Source organism: Ceratotherium simum, chromosome 38 (assembly GCF_057802395.1).
Source record: "Ceratotherium simum simum isolate JZ-2026a chromosome 38, ASM5780239v1, whole genome shotgun sequence".
Classification (NCBI taxonomy): domain Eukaryota; kingdom Metazoa; phylum Chordata; class Mammalia; order Perissodactyla; family Rhinocerotidae; genus Ceratotherium; species Ceratotherium simum.
The window spans coordinates 2,795,616-2,814,534 of record NC_141937.1 but is presented as its reverse complement, the minus strand read 5'-3'; the positions used below and the strand labels follow the sequence as shown (position 1 = coordinate 2,814,534).

The window sequence follows — 18,919 nt, the reverse complement described above, 5'->3', positions numbered from 1 at the left end:
GCCGCCTACTTTTTTTCCTCTTTCAAGTTAAAACCTCTTCCCCTTTTGCGATGACAAATCACAAAATTGGCTTGCCCCAGATTGCGGTGATCTCCCCCTACCTCTGCATCAACTCGAGGCTGATACAAGATCAGATCTAAAGATTGCTGCAGAAATGAGAGAAGCTGTCAAAAAACCCATACTCTTCAATTTTCCGTGCCAATCACCGCTTCATTCACTCATTCACCCATCAAATGTTTCTGGAGCACCTGCCGTTGGTGAGGCCCTGTTCCAGAGGATTGGGGGTCAGCAGGGAGCAAAACAGAGCCCCTGCTCTCCTGGGGCTTTCACACTAGTGGCCACAAACAAGCAAACCTGCCAGGTGGGGAGAAATAAAGAGGGAGGAGCCAGAAGTGAGGTTGGAGCCGGGAAGCAACTGCGAGTCAGGTGGTCAGGGAAGCTGGAGTGTTTGAGTAGACACTGAAGGAAGTGAGGGGCCAGCCCTGTCTAGGGGAGGCATTCTTGGGAGAGAAATAGAGAGGACTAAGGACCTGAATCAGGAGCGTGCTGAGCAAACTCAAGGAAAAGCCAGTTGCCAGGGTGACCAGTGTCAACAATAGTGGTGGTCAGAGACAAAGGAGGGGGGGCGAGTCCTGTGGGTGACCTGTAGGTCATGGTTAGGATGCAAGATTTTATTCTGACGTATTTGGGGCGCCCCTGGAGAATTTCTAATGGAAGACAGACATGATCTGAATAATTTTGCAAGTCCCATTCTGTGGAGTGGAGAGCAGACTGCAGAGGGCAGGGGGTGGGGCAGGAGACCATTTGGAAGATTAAAGCACTGGTCCAGGCTGTCAGGAGGGAAAGTAGTGAGAAGCCACTGGAATTGAGATACAGAATATACTTTAGAGCCTGAAGAGAGAACTAAGAGGATTGGCTGAGGTGTTTGATGGGGAGCAGGAGAGAATTCAGAATGGTTCCCAGTTTGTGGCCTGAGCAACTAGAAGGAGTCATCTGTTGCTGAGATAAACAGGACTGTGGAGCAGCAAGTGTGGGGAAGGGGAAATTGAGTTTGGTTTTAGACAGGAGATATCTGAGATTCTTCTGAACGTTCTGAGTGGGGATCCTGATGCCTGGAGTTCCAGAGGGGAATCTGGGCTGGAGACACAATTTAGGGGGTGCAGTCAGTTGAATGGTGTCTCCCCAAATTTCATGTACACCTGAATCCTCAGAATGTGACCTTATTTGGAAATAGGGTCTTTGCAGATGTAATTAGTTAAGAGTCGCAAGAGGAAATCATCTTGCCTTGAGGGTGATGTGCCCACCCCACCTTAAATCAGTGTCCTTACAAGAGGAGAGGACACAGAGAGACACAGGAAGAAGGTGATGTGAGGTTGGAGGCAGAGACCGGAGTGACGCATCTCCAGTCAAGGAACACCGAGGACTGCAGGCAACCACCGGGAGCTGGGGGCCAGGCATGGATGGTTTCTCTGTCAGAGCCTCCGGAAGGAACCAACCCTGATTTTGGACTTCTGGCCTCCCGAACTGTGAGAGGATAAATTTCTATTGTTTTAAGCCACCAAGTTTGTGATACTTTGTTAAGACATCCCCAGGAAACTAATGCAGAGTCTCAGGGTATAGACAGTGTTAAAAGTGTTTAAAGTGTTGGTCTGGATGAAGTCACACAAGGCCCGAGCCCAGGGCGCCCTGCTGTTGGAGAGAAGGTGAGGAGGGCCCAGCAGAGGAGCCTGACAAATCTCTTTTCTTTGTCATTCGAATGGAATTTACAAATAGCAACCAGTGGAAAACAAGAGGAAGAAATAGAGAGTAAGTTTGCAAAGTAACTAACGTCCCTGCTAATGGGAGAAAGCTTTGTGCCAAGTTGACCATCATGAAATCTCATTCCTACTTCTGTGCCTAGTACTAGAAATTAACCCAACAATATCTTCACTAGCTTGGGAGAGGTGTCATATATTTTTGTTTTTGTTTTTTGAGGAAGACCAGCCCTGAGCTAACATCCGATGCCAACCCTCCTCTTTTTGCTGAGGAACATTGGCCGTGGGCTAATATCCGTGCCCATCTTCCTCTACTTTATATGGGACGCCGCCACAGCCTGGCTTGACAAGTAGTGCATCAGTGCGTGCCTGGATCTAAACCTGCGAACCCTGGGCCTCCGAAGTGGAGCGCGCACTCCTAACCGCTGCGCCACCGGGCCGGCCCCAGAGTGTCATATGTTTTTAAAATCAACTTTATTGAGATAATTTACATACAACAAAATGTATTCATTTTCAGTGTTATCTCAATGAGTTTTGACAAGTTTATACCAGTGTAACCACAATCACAATCAAAATACGAAGTATTTCTACCACTCCTTGAAACTTCCCTGTGCTCCTTTCTTATCAATTCTTGCCCTCCCTTTACCACTGATCTATTTTCTGTCACTATAGATTGGCTGTTTCTCTTAGAATTTCACATACATGGAGTCATACAGAATGTACTCTATTGTGCATGCTGTTCTCAGACTCTTCCATGTGTGGCGTGTCTGGTGGCGGGCTGGAGCCAGCTGGTACAGGCTGTGCGTCTCTCCCCAGTCCTGCGTTCAGTGGCATCGTTCACTGGCCCGGGTGGGAGTATTTACACCACAGGCGTTGACAGGTGCTCTCAGGCGGGGCTTTTCTTCTCCTGAAGAGCCAGTGGATAACCATTTACCAGCCCGCCACAGGCTATGTCTTGGAATATTCAGAGTAACTTCCTGATCACTCTTCTGGCCACATTAGCAGAAAACCCAGCACCTGTTACTGCTCCTGGCTCCCCAGCCCTGCTCACACCTCACTCGCCCAGACCTCCCAGGAATCCTGGGAGCTTGTCCTCCAGGGGCATGTCCTGCTTCCAAAGACACCACTGAGAGAGGAATGAAGGCTCTGGTCCATCCCTGGGCCTGACTGCGTGGGGGCTTGTTTCCTGTTGCCATTGCTCTGTCACATGGAGGAGAGGCATTGTGGCAGGGAGATGAGTGGGCCCCTGCTATGGATAGTCGAGAACCTTGCTCAGGCCAGAGGGGTTTCAAAGGAAGCTGACGCCACCACTGAGTTGAGGTGGATTCTGTGCTCACACGGGCTCAGTGTTTCTCCCCAGTGTGCTCAGCTCCCTGAGCACCTCTGATCAATCTCATGTGATAGCTTTTAGTTCTGGTCCCCTCTCAGTCCTCCTTTCTTCGTGGCTTATTTCCGCCGGGGGCTCCTGATGTTCTTTCTGCCAGTGGACTCCAGTTGAGACCACCCTAATCATCAGAGCAGTGTCAGTAATGCCAAACCTAAAACGAAAAGGCATTTCTTTTCTCCTAGGGGAGACCTGGCCCTGGTGCAGGTTTCTGCTCCTTTTTCCCAGAGCCTCACAGTTTTGCAAACTCAGAGTCAAAGAACAGCCCTGGTAGAGCCAGCCTCAAAAGGTCTCGTTACCACCTGCCGTCATGACCTACTTGTTCTGTTTGCGTAACTTCTGAGAATCAAGAAGATCTGTTCCAGGGCTTCTTGCTGTTTCCACTGAGACAGAAAGGAGGCTGTGCCCTTGTAAGTAGCAGCCTCTCCTGCTGTGTGTGTGCAGTTCCCGCAGAGTGTGCTCTTAGCACCTATGTCTTCTGCAGCAGTTCCCGCTGTGTGTTCCTCGAAGGATTTATGTATTTGTAAGAAACAGAAACAATTCAGTGTGTCGCTCTTGCTCTTTACCCAAAAGCCCCACCTCTTGTATTTCTGAATTTTCTTCTGGTTACAGTCAAATTATTTCTCTGTGTAGAGAAATCAACTTAATCAGCCGCATGAGAACGATGAACCTACTAAGACTCCAGGACTCCTGGGCCTTCTCTCTGGGTTTGTGGTTAGAAGGTGCTGGGACCGCGTGAACGTGTAGAGTGGCCCCCACAGTCTCTGTTTCACTTCCAGTTTGTCCACTGTCCCACGTGATCTTAAGTCACTTACCACTCTGTACTTTTTCACTTCTTAGAATTACAAAACAATTTACTGAACACCTAGCAACTTGGGGCTGATTTTAAGATCGATTGGAATACCTCTGATTGCAGCACTTTGTAAGTCTAAATGCATACCCACAAAGCATGCTGTGATGTGTCCCCACCCAACAGTCACAATTGTAAGACCAGCTTCTAGAGCTGAGAGCTGGAAGATCCTTAGAAGGTGGCTCTGCTACCCACACCGGAGAAGGAATTCCCTTTACAATGCCTCTGCTTAAGTCGTTTCAGTTTCAGAACTTGCCTGTGGCAGGTGAATTATTTGATAGTAATGATTCGTTTCATTTGCTAGAAAGTTCTCCTTTGAATGAGGTGGTATCTTCTGAGACTTCCTCACTCTGCTTTAGTCTCTGCTTTCCTGGCACAGAACGAGACCTCAGAAAATATCAGGGGAACTGAGAGCGAGACTGCTCCTGGAAATTTGAAGATAGCTTTCACGTTGTCCACCAATTTTCTCATTTTGGGACTCAACACATTCAGTTCCTATAATTCTTCGTAAAGAGGCGTGGCCCCAAGTGCTCATCCGTCCAGCCTACACGTTTCTGAATGCAGCTCACATCACTTCTAAAATGTGGTGCCTGGGCCTGAAAGAAACACCACTTGTTGTCTGATCAGCATAGACATCTGTAGTACATCACCTGAGGTGGATTGATGACATCAGTGGGCCCAGATAACGGGCTCCCAGCATGCCTGTCTTTTGTGATGTGGTCTCACACTGGAGGGCAGACTCAGCTTCCCAGCCTGAAACTTGCTTTGGTCAACGAGATGTGGCAAAGGGATGGTGTGCAGTTCTGAGCCTAGCCCCTGAGACGCCTCCATTGGAAATCACCCTGATCATGAGAGCAGGCTTGGGCTAGCCTAGTCAGGATGAGAGAAACAGGGCAGAAATGAATTGTCCCAGCTGAGGCTGTTCTAGATCAGCCAGCAGGGGCTGACCTGCCAGCTCAACAGAGGTGCAGGAGTGGGCCCAGTCACATTGGCTGTACAGCCCAATCAACAGAACCACCCAGCTCACCTGCAGACCCGTGAGCAATAATAAAGGGTTAGTGTTGCAAGCCACTGAAGTTTTTGGGTTGGTTCTTATGCAGTATTATTTTGGCTGTAGATAATTGACACATCAGTGCCACCCAAGATTATATTATTTATTTACTGATTTATTTATTTTCGTGAGGAAGATCAGCCCTGAGCTAACATCCGTGCCAATCCTCCTCTTTTTGCTGAGGAAGACTGGCCCTGGGCTAACATCTGTGCCCATCTTCCTCCACTTTATATGGGATGCTGCCACAGTATGGCCTGACAAGCAGTGCATCGGTGCGCGCCTGGTATCTGAACCAGCCGCCAGCAGTGGAGCGCCCGCACTTAACCACTACACCACGGGGCCAGCCCCAAGATTATATTATTATAGTGACTTGAATTGAACTTGTGATCAATTACCTTGATCTGACAATTTTTACTTATACCAATTTCTTGACCTGTGCTACCCAATATGGTAGCTACTAGCCATGTGCGGCAATGGAGCATTTGAAGTGTGGTTAGTCTAAGTTGAGGTGTGCTACAAACATCAAATGCAAATCTGATTTTGAAGACAGTACAAAAAAAAAGGGTAAAATATCCCATTGATAGTTTTTATGTCGATTACATGTTGAAATGATTATATTTTAGATATATCGAGTTAAAAATATTTTGAAGATTAATTTCCCCAGTCTCTTTTGACCTTTATATTTATTTATTTATTTATTTATTTTTGGTGAGGAAGATTGTCCCTGAGCTAACATCTGTGCCAATCTTCCTCTATTTTGTATGTGGGTTGCTGACACAGCATGACTTGATGAGTGGTGTAGGTTCGTGCCCAGGATCTGAACCTGCAAACCTGGGCCACTGAAGTGGAGTGTGCCAAACTCAACCACTACACCACTGGGCCAGCCCCTCTGTTCACCTTTTTAAATGTGACTACTAGAAACTTTAAAATTACATGTGACTCACGTCATGTCTCCACAGGACAATGCCGTTCAAGACAGTTTCTTCCAGCCTATATGCTTATGATTTTCTTATCTCGGTATCTTATTGCTTTCAGCTCAGAATTTCAGCCACACAAAATAATATGGAATCTTGAGCATTGTTGGTAGTATTAGTTATCATCACAAATCTTAAAATTCAGAAAATTTGCTAAGAATCTCTTCCCTATCTTCATATAAGCCATTGATTTAAAATAATTCTGATGAGCACAAGATCAACACCATAGCCCCATAGCATTTCATTAATCAATTCCTTTCACCGAAAAATCACTGAAAAAATGATTTACCATTCCTGGCTGTACACAGTGATTCAATCAGTGAAGAATCTGCCTAAAAGGAGCGTCATTCAGCCTGCATTTTACCATTTTATCCAAAGGATTTAAAAAGAATCTTTGTGAAATGCTTTGCTAAAATCAAGATATGTGTGTGGAAATCAAGATCTGCAGTACAGGAGGTGTTCCCTGACGCACCAACAAGCTAACATGTCAAGAAAGGAAACGATGCAGCAGTCAACCAAGACGGCATCATGGGAGGCTCCTGAGCTCCCCTTCTCCCACCGACGCACTGAATGTACAGCTACACACGGAGGAATCCCTTCTGAAAGACACCCAGAAACTAGCTGAGTGACTTCTACCCTTCAGATGAATAAGAAAGTACCCACATCTAATTGGGTAGAAAAGACTGAGACACTCTCACCGTAAATCCCACCCCTGACACAGTGCCACACAATTTGGAGGGAACCCATTCCTAGCTCACCCCTGAGGAGCAGATGGTTTGGATCCCACATCTAGTGCCCCAACTTTTAAGGCTCCTACTGGAGGGACAGGCCCCCCAAACAACTAGTTCTGAAAACTAACGGGGCGTGTGTAGACCCATAAGACTATGGCAAATGGAAAAGGAATTCTTAATGGGCAAGCAAGCACTCACCTGGCTATGCTCCCAGGGCTCAGTACAGAGAGAGCAGGAAAAATCACCCATTTCTCAGTCTTACCCTGAGAAGAGTTTATCTACACACTTTAAAAGCTGCTATCCAAGTGCCAGGTTTCTAATCTAGCAGGCATCAAGCAGTTGGCTGCAATCTTCCCCAGAGACCCAGGAAGCTGGTGGACACCTTTCATACCTTCTCCCTCCAGCACACTCCAATGATAAAACCTAGTCACTGCAGGGAGCTTATGTGGCTCCCCAGCTTTTGTGGCTGCCACCCAAGGGACAGGCCCCCAGGTCACCTTGTCCTAATAGCCAATGGGGCTTGCACTCATGATTCCCTAGGATGGTAGCATAAAGATACAGTTCTTAATGGGCACAGGAGCAATACCCCACCCCCCCACGGCTATACACCCAGGCCCAGCAGAGGAAACAGGCAAAAATGCCCATCTCTCAGTTTATCCCTGGAAGGGGCGTAACGGCATACTTTCCCAACTGCTCCCTGAAGATGCAGCTTTGCATCAGCCTGCAGCTAGGTGCTAACTGTGATCCGCCCCTTAGGACACTGACAGGTCTTAGCATACCCTCAACTACCAGAAGCAGCTAAGGACAAAGCAGATTTAGACAATCATAGAAGTTTGAGAGACACCTAGGTCAGGCTGACTGATGAGGTTCATCTCCTACACAAGGCCATTCTTGTCAAGTCTGAGAGAGGTGACTGTTTTATCTAATGTGCAGAAACCAACACAGAGAGTCAAGGAAAATGAGAAACAAAGAAATATGTTCCAAAGAAAAAACAAGATAATTACCCAGAAACAGATCTTAATGAAACAGAGTAAGTGATTTATTCGATAGAAAGTTCAAAATAATTGTTACAAACTCACCAAAGTCAGGAGAGCAATGCGTGAACAAAGTGAGAATTTCAACAAAGAGATAGGAAATGTTAAAAAGTACCAAACAAAATCACAGAACTGAATAATCCTGTAACTGAAGTGAAAAATTCAATAGAGAGGTTCAACAGCAGACTAGACCAAGCAGAAGAAAATATGAGAAACTCGAAGGCAGGGCAGTGGAATTCATCCAATAAGAGGATCAAAAAGAAAAAAGAATGAAAAAGAGTGAAGATAGCTTAAGGGACTTATAGAATACCATCAAACAGACCTATGTATGCATTATAGACGTCCCAGAAGAAAAACAGAGAAAAGGGCAGAAAGTTTATTCAAATAAATAATGGCTGAAAACTTCCCTAACCTTGGGAAAGAAACATATCCAGATCTAGGAAACCAAGAGAGTTTCAAAGAAGATGAATCTAAAGAGACCCACACTGACACTCATTATAATTAAATTGTCAAAAATTAAAGGCAAAGAAGGAATCTTGAAAGTAACAAGAGAAAAGCCACTTGTTACATACAAGAGAACCCCCCATAAGACTATCAGCAGATTTTTGAACAGAAACTTTGCAAGCCAGAAGGGAGTGGATCACATATTTGAAGTGCTGAAAGAAAAATACTGCCAACCAAGAATACTCTACCTGGCAAAGTCATTCTTCAGAATTGAAGGAAAGAGAAAAATTTTCCAGACAAATAAAAGCTGAAGGAGTCCATCACCACTAGACCAGCCTTACAAGAAATGTTAAAGGGAGTTCCTCAAGTTGAAACAAAAGGACACTAATTAGTAACAGGAAAACATATGAAAGTATAAAACTCACTGGTAAAGGTAAATACATAGTTAAATTCCAAATAGTCTAATATTGCAGTTATGGTGGGTAAATCACTTATATCTCCAATATGAAGGTTAAAAGACAAAATATTAAAAATAACTATATAATAATTTGTTAATGGATATACAATGTAAAAAGATGCAAACAGTGACATCAAAAATAAAATGTGCTGGTGGGGATTTAGTATGTGTTTAAAATTAAGTTATTATCAGCTTAAACTAGATTGTTATTAATGTAAGGTGTTTTATATAAGGCTCATGGTAACCACAAAGCAAAAGAGAAAGGAATCTAAGCATATGACTCCAGAAAAATCACCAAACCCACAAAGAGCGCAAGAGAGGAAGAAAAGAACAAAGGAATACACAACAACCAGAAAACAGTTAACAAAATGGCAACAAGTCCATACCTATCAATAATTATTTTAAATGTAAATGGATTAAATTCTTCAATCAAAAGAACAGAGTGACAAGACACAGAACGAGCGGATAAAAAAATAAGACCCAGCTATATGTTGCCTACAAGAGACTTACCTCAGCTTTAAGGACAGAACTAGACTGAAAGTGAAGGGATGAAAAAAGATATTCCAAGCAAATGGAAATTTAAAAAAAGCAAAGGTAGCTATACTTACATCAGAGAAAATAGACTTTAAGCCAAAGACTGTAACAAGAGACCAAGAAGGCCATTATATAGTGATAAAGAGGTCAATTCATCAAGAGGATGTTAAATTTGTAAATATTTATGTACCCAACATAGGAACATCTAAATATATAAAGCAAATATTAACAGATCTGAAAGGAGAAATAGACAGCAATATGATAATAGCAAGAGACTTCAATACCCCACTTTAAACAATGGATAGATCATCCAGACAGAAAATCAATAAAGATACATTGGACTTAAACTACATATTAAACCAAATGGACCTAAAAGACATATACAGAACATTCCATCCAACAGCAGCAGGCTACACATTCTTCTCAAGTTCACATGGAACATTCTCCAGGGTAGATCATATGTTAGGCCACAAAACAAGTCTTAATAAATTTAGGAAGATTGAAATCACATCAAGCATCTTTTCCAAGCACAATGTTATGAAACTAGAAATCAATTAGAAGAAGAAAACTGGAAAATTCACAAATACATGGAGATTAAACAACATGCTCCTGAACAACCAATGGGCCAAAGAAGAAATCAAAAAGTATACTGAGACAAGTGAATACAGAAACATAGCATACCAAAACTTATGCGATGCAGCAAAAGCAGTTCTAAGAGGGAAGTTTATAGTGATAAATACGTACATTAAGAAAAAAAGAGAATTCTCAAATAAACAACCTGACCTGACTTTACACCTCAAGGAACTTTATACCTCAAGGAACTTTACAGCTCAAGGAACTTGAAAAAGCAGAACAAACTAAGCCTAAAGTTAGTAGGAGGAAGGAAATAACAAAGATCAGAGCAGACATAAATTAAATAGAGACTAAAAAGACAATTTCAAAGATCAAGAAAACTAAGAGCTGAGTTTTTGAAATGATAAACAAAATAGACAAACCTTTAACTAGACTTACCAAGAAAAAAAGAGAGAGGACTCAAATAAATAAAATTAAAAGTGAAAGAGGATACACTACAACTGATACCACAGAAATACAAAGGATCATAAGAGACTGCTATGAACAATTATATAGCAAAAAATTGGACAACCTACAAGAAATGGATAAATTTCTAGAGACATACAACCTACCAAGATTGAATCATGAAGAAATAGAAAATCTGAACAGATCAATTACTAGTTAGGAGATTGAATCAGTAATCAAAAACCACCCAACAAACAAAAGTCCATGACCAGATGGCTTCACTGGTGAATTCTACTAAACATTTAAAAAGAATTAATACCAATCGTCTCAAACTCTTCCAAAAAATACAAGAAGAGGAAACACTTCCATACTCATTTTATGAGGCCAGCTTTACCCTGATACCAAAGTCAAAGACATTACAAGAAAAGAAAATTACAAGCCAATATCCCTGATGAACATAGACGCAAAAATCCTCACCAAAATATTAGCAAACCAAATTGAACAATACATTAAAAGGATTATACACCATGATCAAGTGGGATTTATTCCAGGGATGCAAAGATGGCTCAACATCTGCAAATTAATCAATGTGATATGCCACATTAACAAAATAAAGGATAAAAATCATATCATCATCTCAATAGATGCAGGAAAAGCATTTGACAAAATTTAACATCTTTTCATGATAAAAATTCTCAACAAACTGAGTATAGAGGGAATGTACCTCAACATAATAAAGGCCATATGTGACAAGCCCACAGCTAACATCATACTCAATGGTGAAACACTGAAAGCTTTATTTAAAAGATCAGAAACAAGACAAGGATGCCTACTCTCACTACTTTTATTCAACGTTGTACTGCAAGTCCTAGCCAGAGCAATTAGGCAAGAAAAAGAAATAAAAGGCATCCACATCAGAAAGGAAGAAGTGAAATTGTCACTATTTGCAGATAACATGATATTATATGTAGAAAACCCGTAAGACTCCACCAAAAAACTGTTAGAACTAATAAATGAGTTCAGTACAGTTGCAGGATAAAAAATCAATATACAAAAATCAGTTGCTTTTCTATACACCAACAATGAATATCAGAAACAGAAATTAGGAAAACAATCCCATTTACAACTGCACTGAAAAGAATAAAATACTTAGGAACAAATTTAATGAAGAAGGTGAAATATCTGTGCCTTGAAAACTACAAGACATCAGTGAAAGAAATTGAAGAAGACATAAATAAATGAAAAGATACTTTGTACTCATGATTGGAAGAATTAATATTGTTGTATGTCCATACTACCCAAAGCCATCTACAGGTTAAATGCAATCCCCATCAAAATTTCAATGGCATTTTTCACAAAAATAGAAGAAATAATCCTAAAATTTGTATAGAACCAAAAAAGACCCCAAATAGCCAAAGCAATCTTGAGAGAGAAGAGCAAAGCTGGAGGCATCACACTCCCTGATTTCAAACTCTGCTGCAAAGCTATAGTAATCAAAACAGTATGGTATTGGCGTAAAAACAGACACATGGATCAATGGAAGAGAAGAGAGAGCCCAGAAATAAACCCACACATATGTGGTCAATTGATTTTCTACAAAGAAGCCAAGAAAATACAATGGGAAAGGGACAGTCTCTTCAATAAATGGTGTTGGGAAAACTGGACAGCCACACACAAAAGAGTGAAACTGGATCCCTATCTTACTCCATACACAAAAATTAACTGAAAATGGATTAAGGACCTTACTGTAAGACCTGAAACCTTAAAAATCCTAGAAGAAAACGTAGGGGGTAAGCTCCTTGACACTGGTCTTGGCAATGTTTTTTGGATTTGACACCAAAAGCAAAAATAAATAAGTGGGACTGTATCAAACTAAAAAGCTTCAACACAGAAAAGGAAACCATCAACAAATTGAAAAGGTAACCTACTGAATGGGAGGAAATATCTGCAAGCCACATGTCTGAAAAGGAGTTAATATCCAAAGTACACAAGGAACTCATACAATTCAATATCAAAAATCAAACCCAATTGAAAAATGGTCAAAGGACTTAAATAGGCATTTTTCCAAAGAAGACATACAAATGTCCAATAGGTACATGAAAATGTGCTCAACATCACCAATCATCAGGGAAATGCAAATCAAAACCTCAATGAGTTGTCACCTCACACCTCTTAGGATGTCTACTATCAAAAAGACAAGTGAGAACAATTGATGGCGAGGACGCAGAGAGAAAGGAACTCTGTACGCTGTTAGTGGGCATATCAACTGGTAAAGCCATTATGAGAATCAATATAGAGGTTCCTCAAGTGATTAAAAATAGAACTACCATGTGATTCAGAAATCTCACTTCTGGGTGTATATCCAAAGGAAATGAAATCACTATCTCAAAGAGATATGTCTCTTCCCATGTTTGTTGCAGCATTATTCAAAATAGCCAAGGTATGGAAACACCTAAGTGTCTGTCAACAGATTAATGGATAAAGAAAATGTGGCATATATATGCAATGGAATATTATTCATCCTTAAAAAGAAGGAAATCCTATCATGTGCAGCAACGTGGATGAACACGAAGGGCATTGTGTTAAGTAAAATAGTCCAGGCAGAGAAAAAGGAATAATATATGGTATCAGTTACATGTGGAATTTAAAAAAAAAAAGAGTTGAATTCATAGAAACAGAGAGTAGAAAGGTGGTTGCCTGGGGTTAGGGGATGAGGGAAATAGGGAGAGTTTGTTTTAAAGAGTTCAAACTTATAAGATGAATAAGTTCTGAGGATCTAATGTATAACATGGTGACTATTGTTGACGACACTATATTGTATAATTCAAATTTTCTAAGAGAGTAGAACTTAAATGTTATCACACACACAAAAAAGTTAATTATATAAGGTGATGAATACATTAATTAACTCAATGGGGGGAATCCATTCACAATGTATACATATATCAAATTATCACCTGTACGCTTTAAATATCTTACCATTTTATTTGTCAGTTATACCTCAATACAGCTGGAAAAAATAAAGAAATGAAGTTGCTTTGTGATGATGCACTCATAGTGTTTATCACACTGTTTTCTAAATGCTCACAAAAATATTTATGAAACAATATGTTCTAAAATATTTCTGGGGTGTTGAGCCATGACTAGTCTTCAGTGATTGTTTTCTATGCTTCTTCACGCCTTTCTTTTTGGAAATCAGGACATTTGTCATCTTTAATGCTGTGGGCATCCTTCCCATTCTCCAGTCCTTCTCAGGTATTAGAGGCCGTTAGCCTCTGCACGAAACTCACTCTGACTATGAAGAATCTGGGGAGATCATTACTGAAATGTCTTAATCAAGGGAATTCCAGGTAGCTATTTCAAACCTAAAACCAGATACAAAAAGTTATGTTATGGAGGCAAGCTGTTTTTCACTTAAAACGTGAAAAATATTTCACTTGAAAATTTGATCAAGTTCAGTACCTTCCCTAATACCCTCTATTTGACTTTTCTCATATATAATATGCTCTCACATATAAAGTACATGTAACAACTTTTCACTAGGTGTCCCCCCTTGCCTTGTGAGCCCCAGTGAGCCTCCTATGAGCATGAGGGTTCTGTGGGCGGCTCGACCTGAATCAGTGGGGAACCCCTGCTCTAGTACATTCCACTCCCTTTGCCTCAGGACTCTGCTTGTGCTCTTCCTTCAAGCCTGGAATGTTCTCTCCCCACTCACCTTCTTGGGAAATTCCTCCTCATCTTCCATCACTCAACTGAAGTGTAACTTCCTCAAGGAAGCTGCCCCTGATCCCCACCCAAGTCATGCCCGTTAGATGTCCTCCAAGAATCCTCACTTCTCCAGGCCTTTCATTACACCTTGAAGCAACTATGTGTGGACTTTTCTTCACAGTCTTTTGGGCTACTCTACCATTCCATTCGGGCAGGTCATCTGAGTATCACAGATACTCAGCCCAACATGCACCTGCAGCACGCGTCTGGTATCTGCCGAGCAACCGGATGATGCAAACTTGACACCTGAGTGTCATCCTTGCCCCTCAAGTTCTAACTTGAATCATCAGTTCTGCTAATTCTTCCTTCAAAACGCTTCTCTTACATTTCTATTTTTCTCTCTCCTTCCCCCTGTGACCTGTGTGGGGGAGGAGAAAATTCTTTTTCCTACTACCCTCCTATGTTCTCCCACTGGGGCCCTGTGTATTGGACTGACCACAGACAGGTTAACAAGAGGAAAACTGAAGTTTATTACATGGCATCACGCTTACACACAGGAGCACCCAGAGATTAGCGGCTCACAGGGGTGGTTAGAATTGGGCCTATACCCCATCTCAGGCTAACAGAGGAAAAGGGGTCTGGGGGCTTCTGGGCAGGGGAGGCAAGAAGATGATGAGAAGATGACCAGGAAAAGTGTGGAAAACAAGGGCTGTGTAGTAAGGTTTGTTAGGCAGATTCAGGTTGGAGCCTTCTGCATAACAAGAATTGTTGAGAGTCCTCTTCTTCCTGGTATGGGAGAGGGAGCCACGTTACAAATGGAAATTTCCTTTACAAAAGGAAAGTGCCATGTTTTTAGAGTTTTACCTGATGGCTCTCAGTGGCTTTAGTTCAAAATAATCCATATGCCAAAGATGTTTATTAGGGGCGGCATGTTCTGGACCCCTCACCCACCTATCGGGACCACTGCTCTAGCTCATTTAACTGGTCTGCCTGCATCTGTTTCTCCCAATCCAGACCTCTCGTCTCTGTCAGACAGCACAGCAGTATCAACCTGTTCACCTGTGCGTGAGCTTCAGGTGCTCCAAAGGCCCCTGGGGTTAAGGGTCGGATTCCCCTCTCAGGCCCGACCCCCTGTCTTCTACAGCTGGGCCCACCTGCCCTTCCTTCTGTCTCCAAGTGCGCGTCCCGATGATGGGCTGCTGGCATGACTGGCTCTGCGCTGTTGTTGTTATGTGTGGGGTTTTTAAGATGTTTCAGGGAATTATTCTCGTATGGCCAATACAACCCAAGGATATTTTGACATGTCATAAAATCCACTGAGTTTTCATCTTTGAAAAATTCCCAGTAATATATATGACAGAAATGCTCTCCTTCTCCTTAATCCTCTTCTTTACCCTAAACCCCAGCTCTCTTCGCTGCTGCTCACGGGCGGATGAGGTTTGGGGGAAAGATGTCAGTGGCTTATTATTTTAACACCTTGAAGTGAGTTTCCTAATATGGACGAGCACAAGGTCCTCCACGTCCAATGCAGGCATTAAAAAGCCCGAATCAAAACCCCCTTGTTTCTGTCTCCTCTCCCAGACAGACCATGCTAACCCAGTCTCCATGCTGTCCCCAAGCTGCCTTGGGGTATCCTCCCTCTGTGCCTTTGCTCACCCACTCATTCCCAACGGTGTGCTGACTCCTCCTCCCATTCTCCTGTCCGGGCATCCTCAAGGAGAAAGCGCAGTTGTCCGACTGTTGACATCGGCCCCTGCATGCCTGTCTTCAGGGGTCCTTCTCAGAATTCCAGGCCCGGTTATCTGTACATTATCACCCACACTTAATCACACCCCCGGAAACCCCCTTGTGGTTGGTTTCAGCTGTCTTTTATCTTTTGTACTTGTATGAGTTAGTGCTGAGTGGTCCTACACACAATAGAAAACTTCAAGTCGTAGAGTCTTAAGCAGGCTAGAATTTGGCTTTTCTCTCATATAAAATACCGTAGGTATGCTGTCCAGGATGGGTGGGCCAGCTCTGCTCCACGGTCCTCAACAGCCCCGTTCTTCCCGTTCAGTCATCCCCTGTCCCTAGAGGGTGGACCTGTACTCACAAAGAAGGAGGCATCCTTGTCCCAGCCAGCAGGATGGTTGGTCAGACAAAGAAGAGGGCAAAGGGCATGTACCAGGTGACTCTTAAACTGCCCTACATACTCTGTCAACATCTCAGCTGGAGCTTCATCCCATTGCCACACCTAGATGGCCACACCTAGATGGCCACACCTAGATGCCACAAAGCCTGGTGTGCAGACTTGAGGTATTTTTTCTACGTGCTCTTGTGTCCAGGCAAAAATTTTACCACTAAAGAAGAAGGAGAGAACAGAAATTGGGTGAAATTAGTCTCTCTTACAACCCTCACCTTCACAGTCTTCACATACCCATGTCTGAAGGGGACAGGGACCTCTCACACTTTTTAACTCACCCATGGGGCACACATGGGCCTGAAGACAAAACAATCAGGAAGTTTCAGCTGCTTGTTTCAGGGGTTTTTGCTGGTTCAAATGTGATGCACTGACCCAACCATCTTCCTTAAGACCAACATAAGGATGTTGTCTCCATTCTTACTAGAAAAGATGCCGTTTTAGCCAGTTCACAATCAGACAATGAACACTAAAAGGTTAGAGTCTTATGACATCAAGGGAGGAAAAGCTGTCACCATTCTAGATTTGTCCTGCAAACTGGACGGACACAAGTGAGACCCCGAAGAGCTGGGATGGTGGGCTCAGCACCTGCCGCTTCGGGTGAGTCCAGAGAAGAGGAAGTGGACCGGGTGGAGGGGACGTAGAAAGGGCATGTGGCGCAGGGCCTCCCGTTGCTGGCAATAACCAACACACTTGGGGCTGGTTTGGTTAAAACCACGACCCCCCAGGAAGTGAATGAGAGACTTGGGGAGAAAAGTAATATGCAAAAACATTTGTGAATGAAAAAAGTACACTTTGTTTCCAGGCTGCTTAGAGAAAGTATGTAAATAATGACTTTTACTGGTAATAACCAGAATGACTAGTCATGGACAAAAGTCATTTCTATCCCTTTTGTATGTCCACAGAAATATCCCAGAAACCAAAGGTCTTGGTCCCAGAAGACATCTTGATTCTAGGAAATAAATGAAGAATAGAAGTCTGGACTTGGAAAAATCCTAGTAAATCTTAACAAAAAGGTTCATATTTTAGCAAAAGCAGACACTTGGTAAGAATTGACCAAGTCAGTGAAAGAAAAATATTCGAGGAAAATATTTATCAGAGAAACAATGTTCATGAGTTTACTATTATAGACATCTTTTCAGAAGTGCTAATATGTTAATAAATATCTGAAGAAAGTTGAGGAACCTGGAAAGGACTATGGTCAGAGGTCAAAAAGGTGGCAGGTCAAAAAACTCCACAGAGTGATTTGAATGGTACTCTCTGGAGTGGTGCAGTGCACATCCTGTGCAACTATGAACAGCAGCCTTGCTTACAGTCACTTATATTTAAGTTAACATTCAAGTGCCCAGGACAGCTGTAGCTGTGGACACTTTGTAGGGGTGTGGACACGTAGTAGAAAATTGAAGTGGATTGAAGATGGTGTTTATGTTGGGAGTTTGTGGATGGCAACCCAGAGTGGGGTGTCAGAACCAAAGTGAGGCGAGAGGGTAGCTGCTCAGGAGGGCAGCAGTGGTGATGGGAGACTGGTTACATAGAGGGACGGATTGATCAAATAGGTCAATATGCTGAGGATTAATGGAAGCTGTGTTTCTCATGGTCAAAGAAGGAAATTATGAATATGGAAAGAGAGAAGACTAGAATAAATCCTACAGTGCTGAGTAGTGAAAATTGGAGATATTGGTGGGGAGTCATGGTTTGAACATAAATAGAAGATTGAGATATAAATATAGATGTAAGTGTACATGTGTGTGCACTAGTGTGGGAGTGCGTGTGTGTGTGCGTGTGCATGTGTGTAACATAAATACGTTCCCAGTTTTTCCACCCAGAGGGCCTGGGGGCAGACGACCCTGTAGCAACAAACATGCTAGAGCCCAGGTAGTCATTTCTACAACTCATTCTCCACAAAAAGGAACCAGGCATGGAGAAATGGCAGATTCCAGGGCTGGGGCTGGGAAGTTGCAAGACAGGCTGAACACAGGAAGTAGCAAGTGCTAGAGCAATGACGAGTTGCCAAAAGGACACGGTGGCCAGCTTGATGGGCTCCCATTGATAAAATCTGGGGTGATTTTCCATCAAAATAAATAATGATATTAATATTAATGAAAATAATAGTGAGTTATTCAGTAACTCACTGAATAAAATAGGGATCCGTGAGCTTGTTTTGACGTAAATGAATAGGGAGAAGAGGAAGCGTTTGATAGCAGAAGGCCAGCCTCCCAATGTAGAAGGACTGGTGGAATGGAGAATCACCACTGGCATCCTCATGATAACAAGTAATCCAAGAAACAGCAGGGATGCTCGACCTGGTGGCTGGGAGTTTGATGAGGAGAGGGATATTTACAGAGTTTCAAAGCATCTCCTCATAAAACACTACTTCATTACAGAGGGAAGAAGAACGACTTGACAGTGGCAAAGTCTGGCAAATACCACCTTTATCCTGTGGTCACAATTAACACAAGCCATGGGACAAGTTGAACCCATCCACCACCTGGTAGGACCTAGTGAGGAGAGCAGACGTCACTTCTGGCATATTTCTGCCAGAAATGCATATCATGAATCTAGTCATAGGAAACACTGGACAAACCCAACATTCTACAATTTGCAATCATCTAAAGTTTCAAGGTCATGAGACCAGAGAAAAACTGAGAAACTGTCTGGTTTTGAAGGAGACTAAGGAGACGTGGGATTCTAGATCAGATCCTTTTACTATGAATGACTTTAATGGGACAATTGGTGAAACTTGAAGGGTGTCCGATGATTATATGGTGGGGATGGATCTGTGCTAATTGTGTAGGTATCAAT

At 42.7% G+C, this 18,919-nt stretch overlaps 1 protein-coding gene across 1 annotated transcript in view; it reads left to right on the top strand.

The window, feature by feature from the left end:
• CCR6 (C-C motif chemokine receptor 6) overlaps positions 1–18,919 on the top strand; it is a 76,745-nt gene that overhangs the window by 19,927 nt on the left and 37,899 nt on the right. The gene's annotated exons all lie outside the window — the stretch shown is intronic.